This window comes from Patagioenas fasciata, chromosome 2, assembly GCF_037038585.1.
Source record: "Patagioenas fasciata isolate bPatFas1 chromosome 2, bPatFas1.hap1, whole genome shotgun sequence".
Lineage (NCBI taxonomy): Eukaryota > Metazoa > Chordata > Aves > Columbiformes > Columbidae > Patagioenas > Patagioenas fasciata.
Window position 1 is genome coordinate 99,647,215 of NC_092521.1, and position 27,690 is coordinate 99,674,904.

Below are 27,690 nucleotides of genomic sequence, written 5' to 3' on the forward strand. Positions count from 1 at the left end.
TTCTTTTGTGGTGCCTGTCCCTATGCTCTTTCCCTCTTTGGCCTTACAATTTGAGTGCAAGACCACAGAGCACAAACCTGTCCAAGAGACAGTCACAGCTCATGGTGAATATGATACAACTGCTAAGTATGATAAATAAAAGTTATGGCACACTCATGTTTAAAAAAACAAAACAAGTCACGTTTGAAAAACAATTCTGTATTTGACACTTCTGGAACAATTTAACAAAACACTAGTACCTCAGAATATGAGGGCAAATTCTGATGAAAAGCCTAACAGAATAGCTGAGTGATAGGAAGCAAATACAGGTTCAAATATAAGAGGATAAATCTGCATTTTGGGTTTGTGGAGAAATATAAACCTTAAGTACATTAGCAAATTGAGAAATGTAATAAGAGTAGATTTTCTTTCCTCTATTTTCTTTCCTCTATTCCAAAGCTGGCAAAGAACAGTAAACACATCTTTTATGTTTTTTACTGTAGACTATGTAATCCTTTCTATTCTATAACAAGCAGAAGTAGTGTCAGGAACTGAAACTAAAGGTATCCTTTCTCCTCTTGCTTGGCTGATCCAAGAGTGTGAGAAAGCTCATTTATGCACACAGAACTCTGCCTGCTGTCAAAAATACTTCTTTGGTCCATCTTTAGCCTATTTCCCAAAGAAAAAAAGACCTTTCATTGTCTTGGGCCATTACAGGAGACTTGGGCAGGGCTGGAAGTGGAAACAGTAAAAATGCTATGAAATAAGAAACCGGTTAGAGAAGGAAGTAAAATTAGGCCTTTCTGAGGGACGTGGGTCCATCAGGTCTCTACTCTGGCCTGAGAGCTTGGCTGAGCCTCTTAAAGCACAGCTCAGGACTTGCCGTAGCAGGGGCTGCCTCTGGGCACAGCCGGGAATTAGCTGATGGGTGAGGGATGTGGGGAACATTTTCAAAATGGTGTCGTTGGAGTAAGGGTGGATGGGAATTATAAGTGACCATAAATTAGAATTAAACTTAGGGGGTTTTTAGTGGCACTGTTTACAGAAGAACTTGGAGCTATTCTTTCTGTCTGTAATAATGCATTTAGCATACCTGGGAAGGTGTTGTTATAATTTTCGTCAGCTTGGCAATTAAAAAAAAGTTTTATTTCTAACTAGAGTCAGTAAAAGCAGAAACTTATTTAAAATTTTGAAGTCTAAGCCCATTCAAGGGAGTGTTTCTTTAAATAAATACATAACAGCATCTCAAACTCCAAGAGGTTGTTTTTTTTTTTTTTAATCTTCTAAGTAAGTGTCCTTTGCAGCTATGTCTTTCATCTCATGGGAACTGCCTGCTCCTTGTTTTAATCCCAAAACATCATCAAAGTCAGTGGGAAAGGAGGAAAAAAAAATATCTACAACCTCCAAAATAAAAGCTTAGTGCATTGTGACTGAGCAGGGCAAAATCCTATCCTGGTGATTTTACATTTTGTGTAAAGCAAGATAGGGTGTTAGAAGAAAATAATTTTCAGGTTTGGGAATTTTAACTCTAGTTGTATATGGATCTAGAATTCTTGTTGTTTTCACGAATTATCACACATGTCATGTGAGGAAAGTACAGGGTGATGTCTAATTTTGCCTTCTGTGGGAATACAACATTGTAGTTGTTCAGTGTAGCAGGAAATCCCAGAATGTTAGGGCTTGCAAGGGACCTTGAAAGATCATCTAGTCCAATTCCCCCACCGGAGCAGGAACACCTAGGTGAGCTTACACAGGAAGTGTATGTCAGAAACATAGCTTTGGTGCATTTGGAAAAAGAAAAATTGAGGCTGTCCTCCATCCACCCCCCCCCCAGGAAAATATGCTAACTTGATGTTCTTTAGTCTGAGCAAGCTCTCAAGGTCATCAAGGTAATTTTTTGAAGCCTGTGGTGTTAGTATTCTTATAGATAATAGCATCAGGCCTGTTATCTCCTACTCCTCAATTTTCTTTTGGCTTCCTGCAATTTACATTCTATTGTCCACTAATATTTTCTGCCTTCTTTTAAAATAAATCAAATAACACTTCCTATGTTGGCTCTGGACTTAATACAAATCAGACATGCAGCATTTGGGACTCTTAAAATAACACGTTTTAATACAAAGATGTGAGATATCTTTTGAAATCTGTGGTGGATGTTTGTTTCCTGCTGGGCTTAATTTAGGAATCTAGTGCTAGCGTTAAACCAAGGGAGAAAATGTTTGCTCTTTCATCTGTGTGCCACATCCCATCCAAAATCACAAACAGCTCCTTTAAATTTCTGATCTCTGTCCCCTGCTGGATGTGCATAATACACATGCCTGTCTGACATATGAGACAGACAGAGCCTCTAAGAAAAATAAATAAATTGCTAAGCCCTGCTTATACTTCTTGTCTTCAGCCTGATAATCATCTGCAGTTTGGGCAAATGACAAGTGTCTGAAATCATTTCGATTTAATAAAGATGCAGCTTTTCCGTTTTCTGAAGAAATCTTTTTCTTACCAAGTCAAAACTCCTGTGTTGTTGTTGTTGTTGTTTTTTGGTTTTCTTTTGTATTTTTTGTTTGTTTGTTCATTTTTTGTAAAACACAGGTAGAAATGTTTGGGGAATAATTGCCTTCCCCATCCATACTAGAGGACCATTTCCCTTATTTTCATACTGCCTTTGAATACAGAAGTAAATATCTTCAGACAGGTCACCTTAAAATTGCAAAATTTACTAAGTTCAAATTGAAACGTGAGTCTCAGTCTCTAACACTTGGCCATGAAGCTCTCATAAACCATACCATTTAACATGCAGAAGGACCTCAGGTTTTGTGCAAGCTTGTATGAAATTGTGGGGCTTCAGACATTCATCTGCTTGGATCTCATCAAAGAGCTAGGAACAGAGTTGAAAGTAAGTTTTCACTTTTTGTTTGAAATAAGTCCATCTTCGAAAAATCATCTTGGGCTCATTGTGCTATAATAGAGATTACACATTAAAAGCATATTTTAGAAGAACATTATTAAATTGTAAAATGTAGCACTGAAAAGTTTGATGCTAGAATCAATATTGGTCCTGTAATCTCAGTTGGTATATCGTATGTAGGCATTATGATACAGATTTTAATTATGTGCTTGCATCTTTTTTCTCTGTAGTTTCTCTGCCTCATTTACATAAACATCCCTTCTCACCTCTCCCTCTCCTCAAACAGAAAGCACTCTTTAAACTGACAAGCTATTTGATGTTTTGTTTTCTCTTTATGCAGTATATGAGCAAGTTGCATGATAACTGCATGCTGTTCCAGTCCTGATATGAGGACACAATAATTAATTTCTTTCTGCAATTCTCTGTGGTACTTCACCAACTGAGGAGCAGAGAGATTCTGTATAACCTAGCAGCAGCTTTTTAGTTGCAAAAGCCTTGTCAGTGTAAACTTAGAGAATTTATGTATTAAGTTATTTTTACAAGGTGTGTGCATGCAGATTTTTATTTTCTACCAAGTAGAGAGATTTTGGAAAATTCTGAGATAAAAAGTGGGCATGTTCACAACCGGCAGACCTTTCATTGTCATGTTGCCAGCTCCTGATCCAAAGCAAATGTGCTTTAAGGCTTCCCAAAGACAAGGCCACCAGGATTTTCCAACATGTATTCTTTAATTAATTTGTATGTGAAAACTAAAATTTATGTTTATCGAAAAAGAAAATTTCAGCCCAAACAGTTTAATTGTGATGAAAACTGAGTCTTTGTAACTAAAAATATCTGGCCCACTTGGCAAATAGGGATGCTGTTCAGATAAATTATTGGTTTTGCATGAGGCTGAGGAAGTGTATTAAAACTTTGATTTTTTTTTTTCAAAATGGCATGTTGCTAGCATCTTCAAAATATTCTGCATGTAGTGGAAAATAATCAGTTGTGCTGTCCTGGTAAGAATGTGCTGGCCACGAGCATCAGTTATGGCAGGATGGGATAGAAGGAATGAGACCGCCCTGTCAAACTTGGTTTGGCTTGTGCCAGGTCCTGAGTTCTCCATCCTGGTGGAAGGATTTACGGATATGCCTTGGGTCTGACCTGCCTTCTGTATTTCAGATTCCTATGTGTGCCTTATATAATCATGCTTTTCTTTTTTTATGGTGTTCAGTAAGAGAAACAAGCTATAAATTATTCTGAAGCAGTGTGAGAGTCCATTTTGAAAATGAGATTTTTTTTTTACTCAGTGGTCTTCAAAGCTAGCTTTGTCAATAGGGATCTCAGGGTTTTTCAGAGCACTTTTCAAAGAGCCTAGACTTTGGCTAACACTTAAGATCAAAAGAAGAAATGAAGGAGTAATTCTTTGGAGAAGATATTTCGCTTTCTTGAGCTTTATCTATCTTCCACAGCCTTGGTATCAACTTTAAGCAAAACGATGAGGCTTGAAAGGAGCAGGTACAGCTCATCCTGTGTTAGAAGGGCCTGCTCCCAAACATCTCCCCAACTGGCACTATTAATAAGTTGTTTTAACCATAGTGTGCTTCAAAATAAAATCCACCCACTTAGTCTGCTTTCTTTTCTACCCCATACTGGATACATGGCATTACATGACTGGGTGGTGAGACTATGTCCTACCTGGAAGAGGGGAGCTTGTCTTTTTGCAATCTCCTTGGTAAATGAAAATAAAATAATAGAGCAGAGAGAGTTCAGGTGTAAGCACATACAAAGATATAGGAGAAGAACGTCAGTGATGATCTCAGAGATGTGATATTCTATGCACTAAACCATTTTGCTTATCTCATTTTGGTATGCTATGTTCATCGCTTATGTAAAGTTGTGATTTCTCATGATGATATCAAATCTCATGTAGGCAACATTTCTTTCATTTGACAGTTGAAGTGGAAAGGTAAGGGCCATGAAGGGGCTATGCAAGAACCAGCTCTCTTTCTCATTGTAACAGGAAGCTGTCACAAGGGTAAATTGTCTTGATGATGAGTTGTCATTAGTATGTCATCTCCAATGTGATCTGTATTTTATCAGCTGTATCACCACCATTTGATAATGCCTGAAAATGATGCCAAAGTGGTACACAGCACAACTCAAAACATGAAAATGAACTGTTTATTTACAAAAAATATAAACTAATTTATCATAAAACTGACAATGAAAACCCCCATGCTTTCTACTATTGTGGTTTTGACAGATTTTTTTTTCAATAAAAGCAGTCCTTTTCATTGTTTTTGTAGGAGGATAAACCAGAAGAAAAACTTCTAGGCTGGGGGTAAAACTTTCAGAAATGACACCTTGATTAAAGACTTCTAGGGCCAGTGTTTTATAAGAAGTCTAGTCATTGAAAACTGCTTCACTGACTTTCAGTGAGACAAATGTTTCTGAACTTGATTCTGAAGGATGGTCTTAAAAACTAAAATATTTTGAGAATTTTAAAAACGTTATCTCCAGTCTTTACATTCTGTAATGGAGCCAAATTTTAGGCAATTGGGAGCAAAGGCTTGTAGTCCTAGCTGTGTGTATTCCTATTTTTAGTTTAGTTGGAGGCTTGGAAACATGAATCTGAACTGTGGGGAAAGCACATGGCTTGCATTAAATACACAAAACCAATAAAGACATCTTTACATAAAATGGTGTAATCTTCAATATTTTCTTTTACCTTGAGAATTATCATGGTAAGTAATGTGAATTATACATGGAATTATCATGCAATTTTTCTTTAGCATTTCATGTGTAGCTCAAAATGTGTCTGCATGGCTCTAGCAGTTATTTTTACTGTAGTATTTCCTACACTTAGAATAGGAAATATGCAGGCAAGTTTAGCTCCTGTAAATGAAAAATATTTAGTTTTTAATGAGTGCTGTATAGAATTTTGTTCATACCTGACATTCTTGGTTTCATTGCACGTTTTCTTAACCTAAAACCAACCCCCACCATGAATTCTTTGCTTCAGTTTCTCAAATGGTTTTATTTTTGTCCTAGTAAGGTAATTTCTTTTCTTGTGCACTAGCAGTTGCTATAACATATCTTCTCTTTTCCAGGATTTCAGTGCTCATTTCTTTGATGTCTCTTTTAAAAGTCCAAAGAGAGACAAGAACATAGTTGACTCTGATAGAATGTATACACAGACAAATATGACCAAAATGAAACTGGCAACAGATATGCTTCTGTATTTTACCATGGTATTTATGTAACACTTCGGGATATTTGCTAATGTTTCAGAAATTTCAGTTTCTCCTCTTCACCAATATCTTTAAAATTGTTTCTGTAGACAGTGGTGCAGCAAACAGGAGATGCAATAAAACTTTTTATGTAATCTGTATAACAGGGATCTGCTGGATTAGGTCTCTACAGAAAAGGTGTTTGGCCTTCAGCCCTGTACTTTTTTAAATGTGTGAGTACAGAACATGTTAATCTCTTGTCTATAATGGAATACTTGATTCAAGTTTTACAGTTCACATGCACAAACGGCCCATGTCAGTCTCTTTGATGATTCATGGCTGACTAGGGATAGATTTGTGTTTGGTTGGTACCCAGATTGATAGAAATAAGGGAAGAGGCCCGTAGTTAAGTATTGGCACTTGTGCAGCTGGGCCAAATGAATAATTTTGAAGATGGACCTGTAAAGAAACATCGTGGCAAGGTAGGAGGAGTGTGAAGAGTCCATTCTGCAGCACTGTTAAGGTCCAGATTTCCATTGCCATGAGCATGGACTCTGTTGGATGAACAGTGAACTTTTGGGTACATGTCCTCTATGGGAGGTGGGGAAACTTAACAATGACTGTAGGGTCAACTTTGCTCTGGGGCTGAAGCCAAGATCTTGTAAGAGCTCTTACTCTGAGTTTATTGGTGTGGGGGAGTTTTGAGACCAAGATACTGTTCTTCACTTCTCAAGGTATTTTGCTGGCATTTTAGGGCAAAGTAGTTTTAACTTGGGTGTAGATGAATTTAGAAGGCTTTTTCTTCAAAGCAGTCTGTCAACAGAAAAAATAGTGCAGAGGTGGAAAACAGAGTCATACTATGCTGGAGGTTACTGACTAAGCCCCACAGGAACAATGCGTGCTTTGAGAGAATATATTTTATATTTTACCTGTGAATGTGTGCAAGTGTGTATAACTTATAAATAATTTTTCAGCTGGACGAAGTCCCATAGATTCAAAGAAAATCACTGGTAACTAATACAGATTGGTAACATTATTTCTTTTCCACCCACCCCAAATAAAAAGATAGTGCATCTTAAATGGTTGTTGAGGAAGGATATGCAACTTCTACTCTGATGTGCTAAAGGACAAAAGGATGGGAATCGGAAATGACTCTGCTTATCTAGGGTGATTGAGTGCAATCCTCTTAACTACCTCTTAACTTGATTCAGCTGCTCCTACTCTTTCCTACATTAATGTGCTCTCATATTGACCTTCAAGCAGTAGAAAAAAGAATGTTAAAACATAAAGTTATTAGTTAATAACTGTTTGTATCCTTTTGCTTTTGGAATTTTTGTCCTTTTTTTAAAAAAATCTTTATCACTAAGTATACTTTGCATGAAAATTTTTGAGAAATCCAAATTTCTGGCCAAATTTGTGATATTCCATGCTTAAAATTTCCAGATGCTTTGGGTAGAATGTGCCACTACAAGTAGCAGTTCCTATGCTGGGTTTGGTATGTGCTTTGTAGAATATGACATAAAAGAAAAATAGAAGTCATCTTGAGGCATGCAGAATTACTATTATGAACAAAGAAATTAAGTTAGTAGATTTCTGAGCAACTTTTAATATTGTGCATTGCTTGTCTAGTGGTTCTCTAGCCTTTTGTTTTGAAAATACAGAGGCTGTATATTTTGACTGAATATTTTACAGATTTCTGTTTAAGTATGGTTTAATGGACGTTTGTTTTTCATTGTTTTAAGGTTACCCTATCTTGATTTCCAAAGCATGATTTGTTTTGTTCTTTTTTCCTTTTCAATGATAAAATAGATTTTTTTAAAAAAGAGGAAAGGTTGATTGCCACAAAAGAACAAATAAAAAAAAAAAATGAAAAGCGGATCGAGGCATTTTTTGACCTACCTATGTAAATAGCATTTTTAGAAGTACCATTTAAGTATAAAGTGAGTGAATCTGCCTCCAATATAATTTTCAATGGATATGTGAAAGACTTTAGGTTCAGTGTCATTAAACAGTTTCCTTAAATAGGGATGTGGTTTGGAATGGTTGTTTATAAATATGCAGATGTACTTAAGCCCAATAACTGTCAAACATTTGCATGTTAATGAAGTGTTACTGCACTAACCAGTGGATGGCCAAGCGGAACTGTGGAGATAGGATTTATCCTGAGGATCTCAAGGAAACTGCCATGCAATGTAAACAGAAGGTACAGTTCCTATTGACTGGCAGGGATGTTCTTCATTATCGACACTTATTTTCTTGTATTTTATCAGATGCACAGTAAAACTAAGTTCCTGCTGTCTCCAACCTTTCAATTTTTTCACCAAAATAAATCAATTTTGAGGACAGAAATGAATACCCTTCTTTCTCAGATAGACAGCAGAACTCATAAGGGAATAATTACAAGTCTAATTCAGCTCTTTTAATGACATCAGCCAAATGATTGTTGGATTCGAAGTCCCGGATGAGTTTCTAAGCTTTTTAACTCTAAGCTTCTAGACTGAAATAGTATGATTTAAATTTTGTTTTCATTGGAAGATCAAAGAAATTACTGTGGCATTAATTAACTGTGTGTTTATCTGTTTGCGTAGCCTGCTGAAAGAAATTTGTGTATTTGATAGCCTTCATTTTCTGGGTGAGATAACGAAGGGAAAGAAGGTTGACATGTTGGGCCTACAGGAGAAATTGTCTGCAGGGCTGACAAAAGCTTCTAGAAGTTGGTCATCCATGTATGTATTCTCTAGAAGATTTTTCTGTCAGATATAATCTGATATTCCTGACATGAGTTTTCCTAATGGTCTATATTCCAGATGGATTACTTGGTGTCACTATTTGTTTTATCTTGTGCACATTTTGAGCACATGACTTTTTTTTTTTTTTTTTTTTTAATTTTGTGCAGATATTACAAATATGTAGTTGGGAATATGGAAGGAACGTCACACTTCTACACTGTTTTCTTTTTGGTAATGTAATAGCATCCATGGCTTGCCTTTGTGTAACCATACAATGAAGGAGCGCTGGTGCACTGTTTGTATGATTAAAAGCTGCACTCCTGCAGTCGGGACAGGTCAGCCATCCATTCTATCTCTTTTTCACTATCAAACAGAAAATATGTGGAGGGTAAGTGTAACAGGCATCCAGCACTGATTTAGTTCTTTCCTTAATCCTTTATCTGTATTGAGGCTGCAAGTTTTGAATGGTCTGCTCTTTAAGTTCTTTGTTCAACAGAAACATTGATTTCGTCCTAGAAAAGTCCCAGTTAATAAGGACTGCAAGTGACAGGTGTGTCTTAAAACTATATCTGGAAAAGCCAAGGAGAGGAAATGGATGTTGAATGCTAGAAGTAAGTGGATATCTTGTGCTCTGAGTGGAATGTGCCTATCTTTCACTTCAGACAAATGCATGTGAGGAAAAACTGCAGGAGTTTGTAGCACGGAAGACTTTAACACACAGGTCTGGCACAACTCCTCCAGGCTGATGTTACAGCAGATGGGTTCATTGCAACAGAAGCCATAGTTGCAGAACATGTAGTTCTCATGGGTTCTCATGGCAGTACAGACACATCAGAGTGGGTTTTGTTAGTGATGGTAACTCAGGTGTGCAGGCTTTCCAGGACCCTTGGGCTGCAAGGAAGGCTGTTATGCCAAATCTTTGCCATGCGCTTAGCTGGAGTCAAGCTAGTGTTAAATACACGGTATTATTTACTTGGTTATTTAATGAGTAATCCAGGCAGAGGTGTGAATGTTACAAAGTATTTTTACACCTTAAGGTATCATCTACAGCTGATTGTTTGTAACATAGGTGCTTTTGAAGGGGTGCTCTCACAGAAGGTGACAGATGCTGAATTCTCACTATAAGAAAGAATAACCAGTGCAATGACAAAGTCTGGGCTTGGTAGCCTGCTACTGGCTTGGAAATTCAAAGAAAAGGAGAATGGCATGATAAATCACGGGTCACAAAGTCCAGCTTGCTGCTCAAGGCAGAGAGAGCTGTGAGATTGGCCTAATTTGCTTGGAGGTTTATCCAGCTGGATCTTGAAAACCTACAAGGGTGGATATGGCACCATATCTCTGTGCCCATGTTACGCTACTTATCTGCCCTCATAGGGAAACAATTTCTCCATATAGCTGGTCTGAAAATCATTCCTTTCAACTTATGCTCATTGTCTCTTATCCTCCTACTGTGCATCACTATGAAAAGCCTGGCCTATAACCACCTTGAAGGCACTGGAAGGATGCTGTTACAGCCCTGAAGCTGTCTCCTCTCAAGGCTAAACAAGCCTTTGTTCCTCAGCCTCTCTTCATAGGGCAAGTGCTATAGCCCCTGACCATCTGGGTAACCCTCTGCTGATTTGCTCCTGGTAGTCAGTGTCTGTCTTGCATTGGGATGCCTAAAACTAGGCACAGAGTGTGACCTAATAAGTAGAAGGGGGATAATTGCTACCTTTTTGCTCCTGTGCTCCTGCTCAAACGTCCCCAGGAAGCTGTGGCCATCTCTGCTGGCTCCTGCTCAGCCCACTGACCACCAGCATACCCAGGGCCTTTTCCATACAGCTGCTCCCCAGCCAGTTTTCCCTAGCCTGTATCACTGCAAGGGATCCCTCTGAGCCCAATCATCCACCCAGTGGTTTACTGATCAGGATGTCTACCCATTCAAACCATAAGATTCCAACTTGGATGGCGGCATGTTGTAGGAGACAGTGCTGAAAGCCTTGCTAAAACTGAGGTAAATGATGTCCACTGCTGTGCCTTTGTCCTCAACTCCAGTCATTTCATCACAGAGAGCAGTCAGGTTGATCAGACATGATTTACCCTTAATCAGTCCACGCTGGCAGTTCCCAACTAGCTTCTCCGTGTCCTCAGAGATGTGCTTCAAGATGACTCCCTTTGTGCTCTTCCCACGCAGTGAAGTGAGGCTGACCAGCTGACGGCTCCTTGTGTTGACTTTCTGACCTTTTCTGGAGATAGCCGCAATGCTTGCCTTTCTCTAAGTGTGAGACTTTTCTGCTGGTCTATATGACTTTTCAAAGACAAGAGAGTGGGTGAACCATGACAGCAACCACAGCTCTCAACGCCCATGGATGCAGCACATCTCTGATATCCTCGCAGAAGCTGATTGCTGCTGTGACAAAATGATGACTGCTGCTACACTAAGGTAGAACAGAACTGAACTGCTTGTTTGTGTGCTTTCTGAAGATGTTCTTGGTTTTCTCTTAGTTTCCTTCTCCTTGCTATATGTAGAGGAATGGAACCTCTGTGCCGATCACATACTAAGATGGGACATCTTGATCTGGTTTGCTCAGAAATAGGACAGAGGGGTTTGGGCTAAGTAGCTGCCTCATGCTGGGGACAGAGAGCCCTGATCTTTAGCCGAGGAGGAGAAATGTTAGAGGAAAGTGTGCCCTCTTCTACTGGTTATTTTTTAATGTAAATGTATTGTTTGTTAATTAAAAAAAGTTTTAGATCTCTGCCTGATTGTTGAAGGCAGCATGCCTGGCCTGGCTGTGTTGTCCTGCTGACTGCTGGTGGACTCTCTGATCCCATTTCTGTGGGAACAAGCGTTGAATCAGCAAATGGGATGCGTGTGAGAATAATAACACACAAATATTGATTTACTGAATACCTGAGCGCGTTCGGTGGTTGCAAGCTGTCTGCTTTCTGCTGCCTGCCTTACACTGAACCCAAGGCACGGCTCTCCTGCTTCGCCGTCTTGTGCTTATTGTTTGCAGAGGGTTAAAGAGCGCTTTAATACCTGGCACATGAGAAAGCACACTCATGGAGTGCTGCGGTTGGACACACTGGTCAACCAGAGCTTAATCCAACCTGTTTCTTCCACTACCACCATGATTTTGTCTTGAATTTGTTAACTGTTTGCAACATCAGGACAATGACTATCATTGTGTCTGGCATCTCCCAGAGGGGCGAGGAGGAGAAAGCAGAAGGCTCCTACAGAACTGTGGGGGGATTATTTTGTAATTTTCCTCCCCCTGCCCCATTCTTTCTTCTTCCCTCCAAAAAAAATCCTGCCCTTTCATAATTAGTGCTACACAAATGGTTGAATTTGGCTTGTCTCAGTTTGGTCAAAGAGGGGGGAAAAACCCTATGGCAAAATTGTGTTCTGTGTAATTTTAGAAGTCAGACTGAAAATCTGCTGATGAGGGATCATTTCCTAGATTAAGTCTAGGCCTACAATTAGAGTGGCAATTAAACTTAAAAATCCTGACTTTACTATCCCATAAATGTGGGTTTAACTGTCGTTACTATCTAGATAACACCAGAATCGTCGGTTTTGATCTTACTACATAAGATGCTAAGCAATAACGGAATTATTTTTCAGTGACCCCTTACTAAATGGATTTTAAAAAAAAAACCCAACAGCTGTGTTATATATATATTCTTAGATACTTTTTGCATTTTGTGATTTAATTATATTATGAATAAAGAAGAATGTAACTTTATATGGGAAGGCATTAAAACAGAGATCACACCTGAGAAAGGGAACTTAATGTTATGCCTATGAAGCACCAATAGGCTGAAAATCCCGGAGTGCCTGATAGTGATGTATTCTGTTGTCCTCACTGTCCCATTAGGAAGCCTTTCCAGGGCTCATTTTGTTCCTGAGAGCTAGGTTTGTATGCACAATCATTCCTTCTGCCTTTCCTTTTTTTTTTTTTTTTTTTTCATTTGTATCTTATTAATCACTCTCAGGATCCTAAGGCTGTTATATACAGCTTGTCAAACTATGAGTATATGCCAGAGAAGCTTTTGGCTTCCTCAATTTGGCCAGCTTCAAATCGCCCCTGTTGTCCAAACCTGCACTTGGCTGTTGATGTGTATGGGAAAGGCTTGATGATGCATCTTCTCCTTGTAGGTACACCACAGGAGCAGTAAGTGTCACAGAGACCTTTGAGTTGTTTCCACAAGCTGAAAGAGTTGCTTCTGCAGTCTGTGATGCTTCTGTGGCTTAATACCTTCTTGTGTTGCCGTACAGCTTCTGCAACTCTGTGTTATGTGTAGCAGTGTGCTACTGGAATTACTCTTGTTGGCAGAGTTTGCTGCCCATGGTTTTTTAAGGTTCCTGGGTGCTACTGAAATAATCATCAGACACTTGCCATACTGATAAATTTCCTTGCAAATATCAGAAATCTTGTCTCTTGGAGGAGTTCTTCAGTTTAAAAAAGTTAATGTGGTCTCACAGAATAGCCAAAAGTAATTTCTGTAGTTGGAGCATATTGCCATTGTAAACAGAGAAGAACACTTTAATCTGTGTAGCTTGGAAAAAAAGGAAATCTTGCCTTGACTTTTACTTCTTGTTGTCAATTAGAATCATGTCCTCATGCCAAACAGTGATGGCTTCAGTTGTTTGCTTTACTTAAAAACCTGCTGTGTGTCAAAACTAAAAGAATCCTTTCCCCCCTCAGCCTGCTGATGCTTCCTGGCAATTGTGAGTGGGACATAAACTCATTAAAAGCCTCAAATTAGTTCTTAACCAATGTTTATACAATAGTTCAATAGAAATTATGTTTACACAATAGCACAATGCAAAACTGCTATTTTAATTTCAACAAATTTGTATATGCTGTGGAAACCACAGGATTTGTGGGAGGAGGAGGAGGATGCCTTGAAGAAGAATCCAGCATTAACTGGCCATTCGTTATTGAGATGGTACAAAAACCTGGGGGTCAGATTGGCTGTGTTTGTTGCTCCAGGAGGCATAGGCTGCTGAATGTTTTTTAAGCAATGCTTTTCTCAGCTGCACGCTTGCCTAAGGGTGAACTCCTCCACCATAAGCACCTTATTTTTGCTAGTCATCCCTTCAGGCGTGGCATGCCAGTGTCAGGCGAGGCGAGCAAGCACATCTGCAGACCATACGCACAGTGTGCCACACCTGATCAGCAATGGCCAGCAAACGAGCCCAAGTCAGCCCTAATTTGTAAAAAGTTTACCAAGCTAGAACTAAGGTTCCTCAGGACACAAGTTGTCTCTTTCTTACCAACTGGAACCATGAGATACACCAAGGGCTGCTGTCCTGGATTGATTGAATGCGCTAATGCCCTGACACCCTTTGCAGACTCCAGACATATTTAGTACTTAGGGCATGTCTCCATACTGCATTGCTTATTCCAAGCCTCCTGGAAACTGTATGTCTGTGACTCACAGGGCATTGAGCCTGGGCTAATCAGCTATGTTGACAGGCAGTGTATATTGTATCAGGCTTAATGCCACCTTAATGTGGTCGTGCAGTTTCCAGAATACTTGATGTGGTTATGTCCATAATCAGAAGACCTTAAAGTGACTTTGAAAGTTGTCTCTGTCCAGCTCAGTCTGTGTGACCTTTAAAGAGAATGTGAAGTAATATGTCCTCCTTTTTCCTCTGCACCTCAAAGGTGAATCCAGGACAAGGAGATTTTGAAGGGACACAAGAAAAGTAGAGCCAAAGTAAGCACCAGGAAGGAAAGAGGAGAGGAAAAACCAGAAATAGCAATAAAGATCTGCCAGGTACAGAGAAAGCCATTTTTGACATACTCTATTTCTTATAATACTCAGCATACATTTAGGTACAACAGTAAAAAGAGCTTTTCTGACCCCAAGAGATATTATGTTTGCATTTACAGTATGCTCATGCTGGAAAGATTATATTTCATATTTGAACTATGGCAAGATGAAAATGTTTTGTAGGACCTGTATTTTTAACGATGATGTTTTAAAACTCTGAAACATCTTACTGCTTGTTTGTATCTAAGTTCATGTATTTAAAAAAAAAAAAGGATAGTGCTGCAGGTGTGCTACAGGGTTGCCTGGATGATTTAACCTCCCTGTTTGTCTGGCTTCTTTCTGAGAGCATGTTAAACACATGCTCTGGTGCTGTTGGAAGGCAGGCAGGAGCTGATTGAAGTCTCTCAGTTATGCTGAAGCTGGTAGCCAAGGTGCTGATATTGAACAGCTGCTATAAACCTGCTGAACTTTGTTGTTTATGAATTATTTTGTATGCCATCTGGAACAAGAATGCTGCCACAGTTTACAAAAGCTGTAGCTGAGGTTCAAGTTGAGCAGTAAGTATGAAGTATTATGAAGTGATTATCAGATTTTAAAGGCTTCTGTGAATGGCTTGAAGACAGATTCTTAGGTTAGAAAGGTTTTAACTGAAACATGTTGTCAGCTTTTCTTTCCTTGCAAAATGTTTATCTGATTTAATTTGGGTCTCCGTAATATTAAGTCCTTAATAATACCCGCGAATCCTGCTGTGATTGAACCTAGGACAAAGCATCCATTAGCTATGAGGTTAATTTGCTTCATGGACAGGAGATGGTACTGCCATCCCTGACAAAATATTTCCCAGAAAACCTTTCCCATGTACACGAGTGACAGCTGACATGACTGACCAACAGATTATTTATATTTCAGGTGGAATAAAGCTACTGAATGCATGAGCCTGTTTCCCAAATCTTGCTGAGGCAACACAGCAACTCCTGTTGGGACAAGGTTGCAAGGACTGCACAACATGGCCAGGCTGTAACCTTCTGGCTGCCTCCTGCCTGCTTGGCTTGCTCCATCTTGTATGGACTTTCACTTTGGTAGCAGAACGGTGCCTGTAGATGCCACTGCAGCTAAACAACTATGGGCTGAATGAGGAGACTCATCTGTTTTTGAGAAACTTGGAGAAGTGTCTCTCCCACATAAAGCCATAATTTTGCTGTCCCCAGTGATGGCCTCAGCTGTATCCATAAGACTGGGAAGCTTAGAACTTTCAAACTCTTTCTGCTCTGAGTATGAGGGATATTTTTACCTCTTTTCTTAACAAATTGCTATTTAAAAGGCATAGAGTGAATGTGCTGTGATGGTGACTCATACCTTAACTCTGTGAGCAAGCAAGGATGTAACTGAAATGGCTCAATATGAAGTTGCTTAACATACATTGCCAGGGCATTTAAGGGGAAATCTCACAGAAGAGAGACTGTAACCCACAAATCTTTGCTATTTCTGTGTTTTGTGCATGGACCTACTGGTGTGCTGCCATACACCTCTTTAGCTAGGTGCATTGCAGCTTAAGCTCTTTCTGGAAAGTTGGCAGTGAAGGCAGGAGGAATTGAAAGGCTTGTAGATATTTGTCAGGTATAAAACATGGATTGACAAATAGAACAGATATTAATAGTAAAAATAATACAAGAAACTGTTGCATAGTTGCTGGCGTACCTTTCTGTTGAACTAGGTGGAAAGCTTATGTGCTTGTTAATGTGAAGCAGGTGGCTATCACTGGAAAGCAGCAATAAAAAAGGCTTTCTGGTCAATTGTTTTATAATGCTGAACAGGCAGTTCTCCAGTATGACTCTATACCTTTTTTGTTGGCATTATGTACAAGGAATTAAATATAACTTGTTTTGCCTTGTGCTGGCTGCTTAAAATGCAGTCTCAAAATATGATGCATTTGCTATTTGCAGTATGATGCATTTGGTATTTGTACTTAGAATGTGTGACAACTTCAATATGTTCTTATTACTTCTTCAACATAATAACAGGATATGAAAGGTTTATCTAAGTATTGAGATTACTTTTCAGACTTGAGTTTGTACTTCCCTCTAAAAACTCCAAGCTGTGTGCAGCATTTTCTCTTCTGCAACAGATACTAACGAGAAGATGGGAAACTTATACCCAAATCCATTAAACCAAATAAAATCTGGGTTTCTGAGAACAGGTGCTGATTGACACATGGGTTCTGGCTGCTACTTTTCCCCCTCACTTGAGGACCTGCAAAATGGGGTGGGATGTGTGTGTATCTGCTTTCTAGACTCCTTGGCTATCTCTTGATTCCCCTGTATTGGTGTAGTTCTCAAGTGTCTAATGCCGTGGAGCTCATTCTGCAGCCTTCTACTCAATCAGGGCACTCAACAGGTCTCCCTTGCATGTATCCAGCTGCACATTTTCACAAAATGTATAGGAACTTAGTAGATTTGAGGCTCCTATTCCTCTGTCAAATGTGTCTGAATTTGGTCAACAGGTTCAAAAATGGCTGGGAACACGGGTGGACAGGCTGCCTGTGTGCACACAGGTAATGAGCCCATAGGCTTTGCGGATATAGGAACACACGTACCATGTACTGCATGTACTTTTTTTCTATGTACATCTGATGAAATTCCACCAGGTCTGAAAATTAAATCCCACTTTAAGAAATTATTGATTTGTTGTTTTTTTTTTTTTCTCTCCAGGAGTGTTATTTGTTTATTTGTTTTGCTTCCCTCATATCCATCGTCATAAGTGGTGTAAGAGAAACGGTGACACATTCTTATTTCTGCTGTCACCAGTGGTTGCTACTCTAAAAATACTTAATGATTTTAATGAATTTTGTGGCTGAAAGTTGGACACTGAAGCTGATTTGAAAGCATTCACCGGTGAAAAAAGGATAGACCTTTATTGATAGCTGGTCAAAAGTGAAGACTTAGCTGTAATTATTTACAGATCAATTAATGGACCTTTCCTCTAACACCCTATCAGTCAAAGACTGGCTAAGAGCAGAGGAAAGCATTGATAAGAATACACCATGAAACAAAATCAATTGTCTTTTGTCATTCTGACAGAAGTGAGATGTACACGTGGATTAATCCAGAATGCAATAGGAAAATGTCCACAGGCTGGAAGATAACCGAATTTTGTAAAATCAAGGTTGTCATAAGAATCTTTCATAATTGATGATGAGATTAGAACTTATCCATCATCCCAGTGGTGAGAATCAAAACAGCTTCTGGTGCAGTGCTGCAGCTCTTTAAAGTTAGATTAGTTTCCTTCAGCCCTGGAAGCTGTCCTTAATGCCAGCTAATTTAAAGAAACTACATATATGGTATGTATTTTGAGGCTGTACTTTTAAGATTGAGGTCCTATGTTTATGATTGTAGCTTGGCAGTTGCATTGTTAACCATTATACAGTTCTTGGAAAGTATTGGTACAAGTGTGTTTCTGGTGCCATAGGAAAGCTGTCAATATTTTTTATCTTTCTGAAATAAGACTTTTTAATTAATATGTTATTGTGTACAAATCTTTGGTTTGTCTGAATGTGAAATTGTAACAATACTCAGATTGTAATCCTGGCTATAGTATGACTCTACAAAAGAACAATAGAAAAAAACTTAACATTCTTCCAAATTGCTTTTGGAAAAAGTCTAAAATGTTTCTGTAATTATCAGTAGAGGCCTAAGATACTATTGGGGTAATTTATTTAAATGACAAATTTTAAGATTACTAGTTTCATCAAATATTAGTTCTTTATGTGATTGCAGGATGTGAAATTTTCTATAAATTTTCAGAATCAAACCCAAGTTTTTTCTCTTTGTGCTCAAATCAGTAAGAGCAGTGCACTGATTTTTGGTTCCAGCTGGGCAGTACATCTTTCACAGCCTTACCATTAGCATAACTTCGTTCCACTCGAGCATTCCTCATCAGCGTGCGCTGGCTTCAGCTCCCCAAAATGGGCCTTCCCTAGGTTACTTTTGGGGAAATCCTAGTGAAAGAGACCACTATGCACATGCTGCCACTTCTCTCCATCTCCCTGACATGTTTTGTTGATTCTAGCTGAAACGTACTTTTCTGCATTTCTGCTGGTTATTTTGTAAATAATCCAGGGAGCGTAACAGTTGCTCTGCTTGTCTATTCCGTTCATTTTTCAACTAAGATAACTCTAAAGGTTGTATCTCCTCCAAGATTTAGTGCAATAGCTCTTCCTTACCAAACAGTACAAATAGGTACTGGTGAGTACAAGAGCGTGAATACATGAGAGTCATTTAAATAAGCAGCAGGTCAAACCTAAAAGCAAATCCCCTCCCCCTCCAAAAAAAAAAAAAAAAATGAGGATTATCAGTAATGTTTTGTGACTGAGACCAAAGGTCAGCACAATAACCTTTCAGTAATGCGTCGTGCAGTCATGCAAAAGACCTGGTTTCTGTTCCCAGGCTTGGTCTGAACAAACCCACCTGGTTTGCTTAACCTCCACAGAGAGAAAGCTTTGCATTGCTCATTGATTTCAAGGGTGACTACGGATGGAAATATGAGCCCTTCTGTCAGATACTTAGGTCCTGAAATTGGATGATTCTTGAGACAGCAAGTTTCTAGGGACTTTCAAATGACTAGAAGTATGCAATGAATGTTAGAAAGAAAGATACGGAGTTCTAGCTTTTAAAACATTTTAACATCGTAAACCCGTGAGAAGGTGAAAGTGTATGTAGTGAGTCTGAGAAATCCATGCTGAGCATATGAGATTCCTCTAGAAGCCTTCTGTGCTCCAAAGTGCTCTGTCTGTACCTATAGAGATGCTGAAGTTTTTGAGCTACTAAAAAGACTAGGATTTTCAGTGCAAAAATAAATATATTAAAAGAGCGAAAGTTAGGTGACCTGTGGTTGCCCTGGTAACCATAACTCTGATATTCGTTAGTATGTCAGTTGGTTTTATCTGCTGACCTCTTACTGTTTCCCTCTACTTATTCGCAGTAATAATTTTTAAATTCTATGTTCTTTGTTTCTACTTTATTTCATATTTATGCATCTTTGGTAGTTTTGCCACACCGTCACTGAGTTGTTCAAAAACATACTTTTTCTCTTCTCCTGACATGCTCTTCTCCCCTCAAGAGGGATAGAGTAAAAGAGGCAGATGAGGAATTGCAAAACTGAAGACAGCATCCTAGTGTTTTCCCTGGACTAAATTCTTTCTAAGAAAATAATTGTATTTTCTACACGAAACAGAACTCTTAATTTAAACTTATTACACTTCTCATGTATCAAAATGACACAATGATGTGACAGTGATATAGACAAGTAGTAATGTGAGAAAAATAAAATATCTGTTGTTTCCAGTGCATTTGACACAAATTATTTTTTAAATATCAATAGAACTTTACATATGTTTTCTGACAAATGTAATAACCTTGGCATGGTTTCAGTAGCACATTGACATTAATTGGGATTGGGGTATGCTTTCTGTTCTTTACCTTCTGTTTTGGCTCATGGTCATGGACTAACATACCCTTTATAAAGCTTTTTACAATATGTTTTCTAGGCAAGAACCAATTTTCTTCCAGGAAAATGTAACTTTGGGTAAAAACAATCCAAGTGGAGGAAAAGGAGGTGAAAGGACAAAGTTAGCTTCAAATCACTGCTTGCTACTATCTTGAACTATTTTTTTTTTACTTACCATTGGGAGAGGAATATTTGGAAATAGCATGGCAGCAGTAATCAGCAATGACTACCGTGTATAGTAGAATTTTCCTTGGAGGTATACATGTTCTAGGTAATTTACTTCTTGCCACTTAAAATCAAGTTACTCTTCAAATATTTAATCCTATTTTACCTGTTGCTTCTTAGTAAGTATTGTGGAAAAAAACCCTCGTGTTGCTGCAACACACTTACTTGAAGTGTATTTTCAAATTATTCACTTAAATACTGTTCATCTGTTTTCTGGTGATTTCTAAAGAACAAAACATAGTGAAGAGTGCTTTTACTGGCTACATTAGGTGTTAGCTATAGGAGTTATTTCTGAAGTCCAAGCTTAAAATCCGAAGTCAGTGAAGAAAGGCTGGTGTCACAAGTTTTAACTGTGGTTAAGATACCCCCAAAATAAAATAAATACTTAAGAATGAATCCCACTAAAAGCAATTTCAAAGTACTAAAAGACAATCCCCCAAGTTGATATGTATGGAATAGAGTTCTATTTAGGTAAATGGAACAGTCTTCCTTCTTTAGAAGCAAATCTTATTTATGGATTATTTTATTTATATTTTTCTGATTTTCATCTTTTTTGTGATTAAGATTTTCTGTTTATAATTCCTGTAACACAAAACTGTAGAACCACACAACAGCCCAGGTTGGAAGGGACCTTGAAAGATCACCTGGTCCAACCTTCCATGGGAAAGGAAGCATAGATGAGGCCGTCTAGCACCCTATCCACTTGCAACTTGAAAATCTCTAGTAATGAGGACTCTACCATGTCCCTGGGGAAGTTGTGTCATTTAATGATTATTCTTGCTATAAAAACCTTACTTCTCACATCTAGGAGCAATGCACTGTTTCATAACTGATGCTGAATTTGGGTTTTGAGAAGAGGGTATTGGATGAGCTTTGTGTGTATGAGAGAGGGATGCATGAATTCAGTAGAAGTAGACAGAAGCATTTTGTCAAAGTTTTATACTTTTTTTGGGTGGAAAAAAAATCTAAAGATCAATTCCAAATCTAACTTTGTCATTTCAGAAATAGTTGGACTGAGACGATTTCGCGTTGTCTTCACTCTGTTAAATTAATCCTTAAGCTTTCAACCTGAAACGTTACACAGTTGGACAGACCATAAGGATCATAGATCCTAAAACTTGCTGAGATGTATAGAAATGTCACTTCACAGAGTTTGTATAGCAATCCTAGTTGTCAGTATTGCAGGTTTGTTTATTGTTGGCTTAAACTTTAGGGAACAACCTCATCAAGCAGGGGCAGTGTGCTTTTATTGTCGCTTATTGTAGCCTTACATGAGGGTAAGGATGCTGGCAGACCTCTGTGCAGTTAGAGCAATGATGATATTTGTTATGTAGGATTATTCTATGTTGTTGTACTGTCAACATATAAGATGACAAATGTGGCAAAGTTTCCCTACAGCTGTGCAGTATGTTTTCACCCCATGGGACAAATACAAACAGGTGGAAGGACATGAATGTTAAAATAATAGAAGGTAAGGAGCCAGCCCAGCTCTGGTATCCATAACCCTGGCTGTGGGGATACAAACAAATTACTGTGGGGTGAGCTAATTGTAAATTCATAGCGTTGGCTACTGCCTCAGTACACGCTTTTGACCTATGCTTAATGTGAGGTAGTTCCCATGCACCAGAAGTGTGTATCTGAGCAATTTTTGAGAGCAACTGCTGGCTTGGGAATTCAGATGCTCCTCTGCTTTGTGCATGTGCTCTGACCGTGGCAGGGAGCATAGTGACCCTGGCATCTTAATATATTGCATGAATTGAATGAGCAGATATATTTCAAATTAAGTTTAATCTGATAAAGACATAATTCTGTCATGACTGCACAGTTTGTTGGTGTGAAGGGTTTTTTGTTTGTTTGTTTTAAATCAGGAATCAAGACTAAATTTGGAATGCAAAATAGACAATAAGTTTGGCTGGTGTATACTCATCTGTTAAAAACTGGTAAAGCTGGCTTTTGTCTATTTAGTGCCCAGAAGTAACTTTGTAGATATAAATTAAGGCATGCAAAAGCCTGCTTGATCTGAGGCTGTAGTAGGCAATTATGCATCTTCTCTAAGAAAAACTTTTTCTGTAACTGTTTCCTTGAGGAGAGGGATAAAAGAAGAGAGAGGTTTGGAAAGTAAAGAGTTAATGTTTTATATTGCATTATGACATTGTGACAGTGCAAGCAATTTTATGATCAATCCCTGCGTTCAGAAAATTGATTCACGGTGGTAGCTGGACCTGCACAAGGGGCATGATCAGTAGATCTCTTGTTTCATCCCTGGACAAGTAGATAATGTTGTCTCATGACTTTCAGGATTTTCTGTCCTTTCTGACAGTTTACCTAGGGATTCCTAGGGAAAAGAGATCACTGGTAGTGTGATCTAGTTACCTAAAGCGAATTCAAAGGTCTTAAATGCAATCATTGTAAGTTTTTGACGAATGTCATTATTTAAATATAAAGTCATGAAGGAATAAATTTTCAAAGCATTGCCTGGAGGTTTTGGTGATTTCTTTCTTTGTAGTGAGAGGAGTAGTACATTTTAGACTCTGTCCTGGATTTGAAAGTGCTCAGTAGATGAGATCTGAGGGCCTCTGAGTTTAGAAAACTTTGCTTTAGGAGGTCCAGATTGAACTTTAAAAGCTGTGTATGGTCCTCACAGCCTGGCCTGTATGTTCACTTTCCTTGTCATTTCAAGGTGAGTAGAACATTGTTTGCTCGCAGGCTTTTCCTTTATGTTGAATGCAAATAACGAGAAGGATCAGCTCTCATGATGGTTTGAATTTCTTTTTGCAATAAATCATGTAAATAGGTGTGTATATGCAAGGTAGACATAGCTTTAGGGCTGCTGTTAAATTGCCAGTGTATATGCCAGGTACATTTAAATCAGACAGCTCTGGCTAATGTGCAGCACTTCTAGTTGTAGGAGTAACATACAGAAAAGCCACTTAATCTTTCTGGAAGGAAGGGCTGGGTGCCAAGTGGATGGACAGTGAGTTTGGGGTGGGTGGAGTTGTGGAAGCCATCGAAAACCTATTGTCTTTATGTCTGATAAACTGTTTTCATCTCAGGATTGCTCTTAAATTATTATGCAAACAACTGAGCAATGTCTTTTGGCCAGCTGTGTTCACCATTCTCTTTGCAGCATGTGTGCCATGCAAGTCTGTCAGCACTTCCAGACATTGCTGAACTTTCTTGGTGTGCCTTTAACTGACTAGGAGTGATGCTTGCTACTCCCTTATTTTCATTTTGTTTAAAGCAGAGCTACTGTAATGCAGATCCTCTTTATTTGCTAAGACAGAAATACAAAATAATTTGAGCCCTGTTTACTTGAGTATGAGGGGACCACAATAAAGTAGGATATTTCTCCACCCAACACACCAAGTGCAAGAGGTACTTGCAAATCCTTAAAGGGATCAAGGGCCTCTCAGGTGAATGCTGTTGGGTATTGAGGAATCTCTGGTGAGTGGCTGTAGCTGATCAGATGAAAGTTTCAAGTATATTTGATCACTGTTAGCTACAAATGACTGACCTCAGACATCCTGTATAATGTGGTTATCCAGTCATGAGTCTGGCTGAGCTGGCTACATACCTGCTCTGCTTGCTGGTGCCCAATGCAATGAGTTGTGTTGATTTTGCTGTGGTTTTGGCTGGCAGTAGAAGAAGTGACAAGTTCAGCCAGAAACAGGGTTTCTAATGGCAAGAATGCTTTGTTCATAGTGACAACTGGGGGTTCTGGGACATCACTCCGTCCCTTTAAACATTCAAGGCCAGGTTGGACGGGGCTCTGAGCAACCTGATCTAGTTGAAGATGTCCCTGCTTATTGCAGGAGGGTTGGATTAGATGATCACTGAAGATCACTTCAAATCCAAACTATTCTACGATCCTATGATCACATCTAAGGAATGGGTAGCATGGGAGCAACAGCCTTCTGTCAAACACTGATTAGGGCACTGATGTTACTGGGACAGCTGAACTGCTGTAAATCACAGTGCCAGAGTTACACAGGTCAGTGGTAGCTGGGGCATGAGGAAATCTTGGCTGTATGTCCTTGCTACCAGCAGAACCACAAGGTGCTGGTGGCGTGGTGTAAACGAGCCCTATCTATAGATAGATGCCCATGGTGCATGTATAGCATGGAGATACTGCTATTGGAACAATGTGGTGAAAAATACCTATTGCTTGCACAAAATGAATTTTTTTAAGCAGCAGCCATGGTCATTTGCCCCTGTTTACCATGATGATCTTTACAGTGGAAGTGTAAGTTTCACAGCATTTTAAGAAAAGAAGGTGAGATTCTTGTGGCCCATGCTTCCTCCTCACATGTATGAATTTAGGCTATTTTTAAGGTATCTTGTGTGCATGTGGAATTACATAGGCCAGCAATAAGAACTGAAGACCTAAGCTGGGGATAGGAAACAGACCTGATGTAGCTGACTGTGGGGAAGTGGAGAGTGTCATTCCTAGGGTGGAAAAAGGGAACTCATTCCTGATGGTTGGGAGCAGTGGTGCTGCTGAGGAGGACAGGGAGGTGACAGAGGGCATGAAAAGGGATGAGGAGGCAGAGCCCCCTCCCCAGGGGTGTTAGGAGGGAAGGAAAGATAAACATGGAAGCAGGATTGAGAGCTGCAATGGTTGGAAGGAGGAAGGAATCCTATGTGACCTCAAGAGAAGAAAGAAGCAAAACGGGATGCAAAGAAGTGGTGGGAGAGGAGGGTCCCCTGCCCAAGGGAGGGACACGAAGGTAAGCAGACATTTCCTGGGCAAATGTGGGAGCCCTGGTAAGAGTTGTATCATGCTCTAAAACAGCAGATAGAATCCCAACAAAATGTAAAACCTTCTAAATATATACCCTGGGCTGAACATATGTTATTTAGTGTCAGTGCTGACCTGAGAAGCTGTTGCAACTAAAATTGATTTTAGTGATTGCAGCATTGCATCAACAGTGGCTGAGCTATTGACTCCAAGCCTTTGCCCTCTTCTGATGTTTTCAGGGCCATTTTTTTTTCTTCCAGCAGCAATTGGTACACTACAGTGTAGCTTTGAGCCACACAGTAGTCCAGCTCAATTTGTTTGCTGTGGCTAGAAGTCAGTGAAAGCCCTGGAGGGAGTGCTGTGTACAGTGGGTATCCCCCTTCTCTCCTAGCAAAGGCTGTGAAAAGGCTGGTTCTGCATGGAAGACATGTGGTGTGTGGTGGATGTTTCTGCTGAGGACCTAGATGGGTGAAGCTTGTGTGTGCAGTCAGTACGCTTGGCTTTTGTGCCAGTGAGTCATATAATGCTATAACAGCTGTCCTTTGGTTGTTTTTTCAAGGTGTGAGTAGTAGGATTTTAAGAAAATATGAATTTAAAATGATCTTTTAATAGTGCTTTCAAATGCATAAGGTCTTTGCATTTATCTGCTGAAAATCTGTGTTACAGAGAATCAGGGTAAAAGAGGTGTTGAAATCAGTGGGAGTAAACAAATAAAAGGCTGTCTAGGTGTATGTAGTGTCGTGTGTAAATCAGAGATTGTTCATTGTGAGGCTCTGTCCTCGAAGCAGCTGTTCACAATAGTTTGTTGTACCAGTTTCACAAGATTTTCTGAAAGAAAATCAAGATATGGAGCTTGCTGTTTGCTTACCGTTTGTTTCAAACAGGAATTTGCATCTTTGCACCCTGTGCTGGGAATCATCTGGTTTGAAAAAGAGTTCTCTTTCTCTCTTTCAATCAGGAATAAATCCAGGTGAAGTCTAAAATAAATGGGGTTGGAGGGGTGAGGGAAAGGAAAATCTTCCCATTTTTATTTTCCTTTCATAAGATGGGAATTAGGAGGAAGGGAGAAATGCTAGAAGTTGAGAAATGTTAAGAGTGGGCTTTAGAGCACATGTTTAGCTATAATCGTTTTTACACACCCATGCATGTCTCTCCTTTTATTACCAACCCTTCAAGAAATGCGGAGATTAGCACTAATCATGCGGAAGTGTTTAAAAATTCCAGCAGTGACAATAGGAAGTGTCAGACAGTAATGGAATAAGTACAGCAAAATTATGAAGACAGTAGCTATTTATTAATAAATTAGAACCTTGTAGTTTTTTTAGAAAAAAAACTGAAGGTGTCTAACTTGGAAATTATATTCTTCTGGAAGGAACTTTTTAATTTCCCTTTAAGCCTATTTTGGTGAAAAAAAAAAAAAAAACAAAACCCAACAACAACAACAACAAAAACCCCACTTTAAAATCATAGACCAAATCATGTGTGCCCACTGCACGTTTAGAAGTAAATTCAGTGTGAGGAGTTAGAGCCATGGCTGTCTCCAAGGGGCAGGTGGGGACCTGCGAGGTGTAACCCTGGACATAGAGCTACAAAGACGGGGTGAGAAAGAGGGTGCAGAGCAAGCCCTGGCACGCAGTTCATTTCTCATTCTCTCTCCTTACTGCAAACACTGGTGTCGTATATGAGATAGTCCAAACATGATATAAAAAGGGTCTAGCTAAAGCACACGTTATGCTCAGATAATTTTGGTGATGTTACCAGGAAGTTCAGGGTGGTGTTTCCTAGATGCTCAGTTCTGCACATCAGCGTAGGAGGCTCTGCATGGGATTCCCTGACATGGGGTGGTGACTCAAGTGTTTGGCAGGGGACAGCTCCACCTCCCCCTCCTTTCCAGTCCACCACACTCAGAACACCACTCAGATCTCTGCACTCATGTTTTCCATTTAAAAGCATTCAGGCAGCTGAAGCAAAGGGCCACCCAGTGCTTCCAGCGAGCAGCTGCAGTACTGGGTCTTGTATTGGTCAGAGTGGAGCATTTTCTCGCTTACCCACATTAAATACGGGTGGCCACAGGTCCCTCGGAAAAGCGCATTCTCACTGTCTGGAGGTGGCAACTATTGTCTGTCTTTCCAGCTTCACTGCTCAAAATAGTTCTGCTTCCTGCATGTGTGGGCTTGTGTGCATTCAGTGGTCTTGAAAAATATCACATGGGAGAAAACCTTTTGAATCTGCTCCTCTGGTACAGAGGGATCAGCTTAATGAGAAATGTTTCCCTTTGAAATTTTTTTATTAAATAAAATCCCTTGTTCCTTTCTCCATCCCCTGCCTGTTTTGCTTCTGCCTCTTTCCCATCTGAAGACTATAGGTGACTTTTGCATGTAATATATTTTTCTGATCAGCCCTCGAAAGGCTAAGTCCCCTGATCTTCTGTACAAGAATGCCATTTCTTATTAATTTTTTATGAACTGAGCTTATTAACCTGCCTTTCATTTTGTGTAAACTGTAATTAAAATGTATGAAGAACTTGACTTGCAGCGTGCCGTTCTGGGTCTGTTGTTGGGTCTACCTTAGCAACGTGCATCAAGAGCATGCTGAAACATTGATTTTGATTTTATTTTTTTTTTAAGGAAGGCTTGC

The 27,690-nt window shown here is 39.4% G+C and overlaps 1 long non-coding RNA gene across 14 annotated transcripts in view; it reads left to right on the plus strand.

The window, feature by feature from the left end:
• Positions 1–27,690, plus strand: part of LOC136098868 (uncharacterized) — a 301,064-nt gene that overhangs the window by 183,408 nt on the left and 89,966 nt on the right. Inside the window, exons 6-7 of one of the 14 annotated variants that reach the window (XR_011737610.1) lie at positions 10,999–11,247; positions 14,480–14,591. The exons of 11 other annotated variants lie outside the window; for them this stretch is intronic. This is a non-coding gene — a long non-coding RNA (uncharacterized lncRNA). The remainder of the gene's footprint in view (positions 1–10,998; positions 11,248–14,479; positions 14,592–27,690) is intronic. 2 more of the 14 variants (XR_011737611.1, XR_011737612.1) reach the window with 2 other exon arrangements.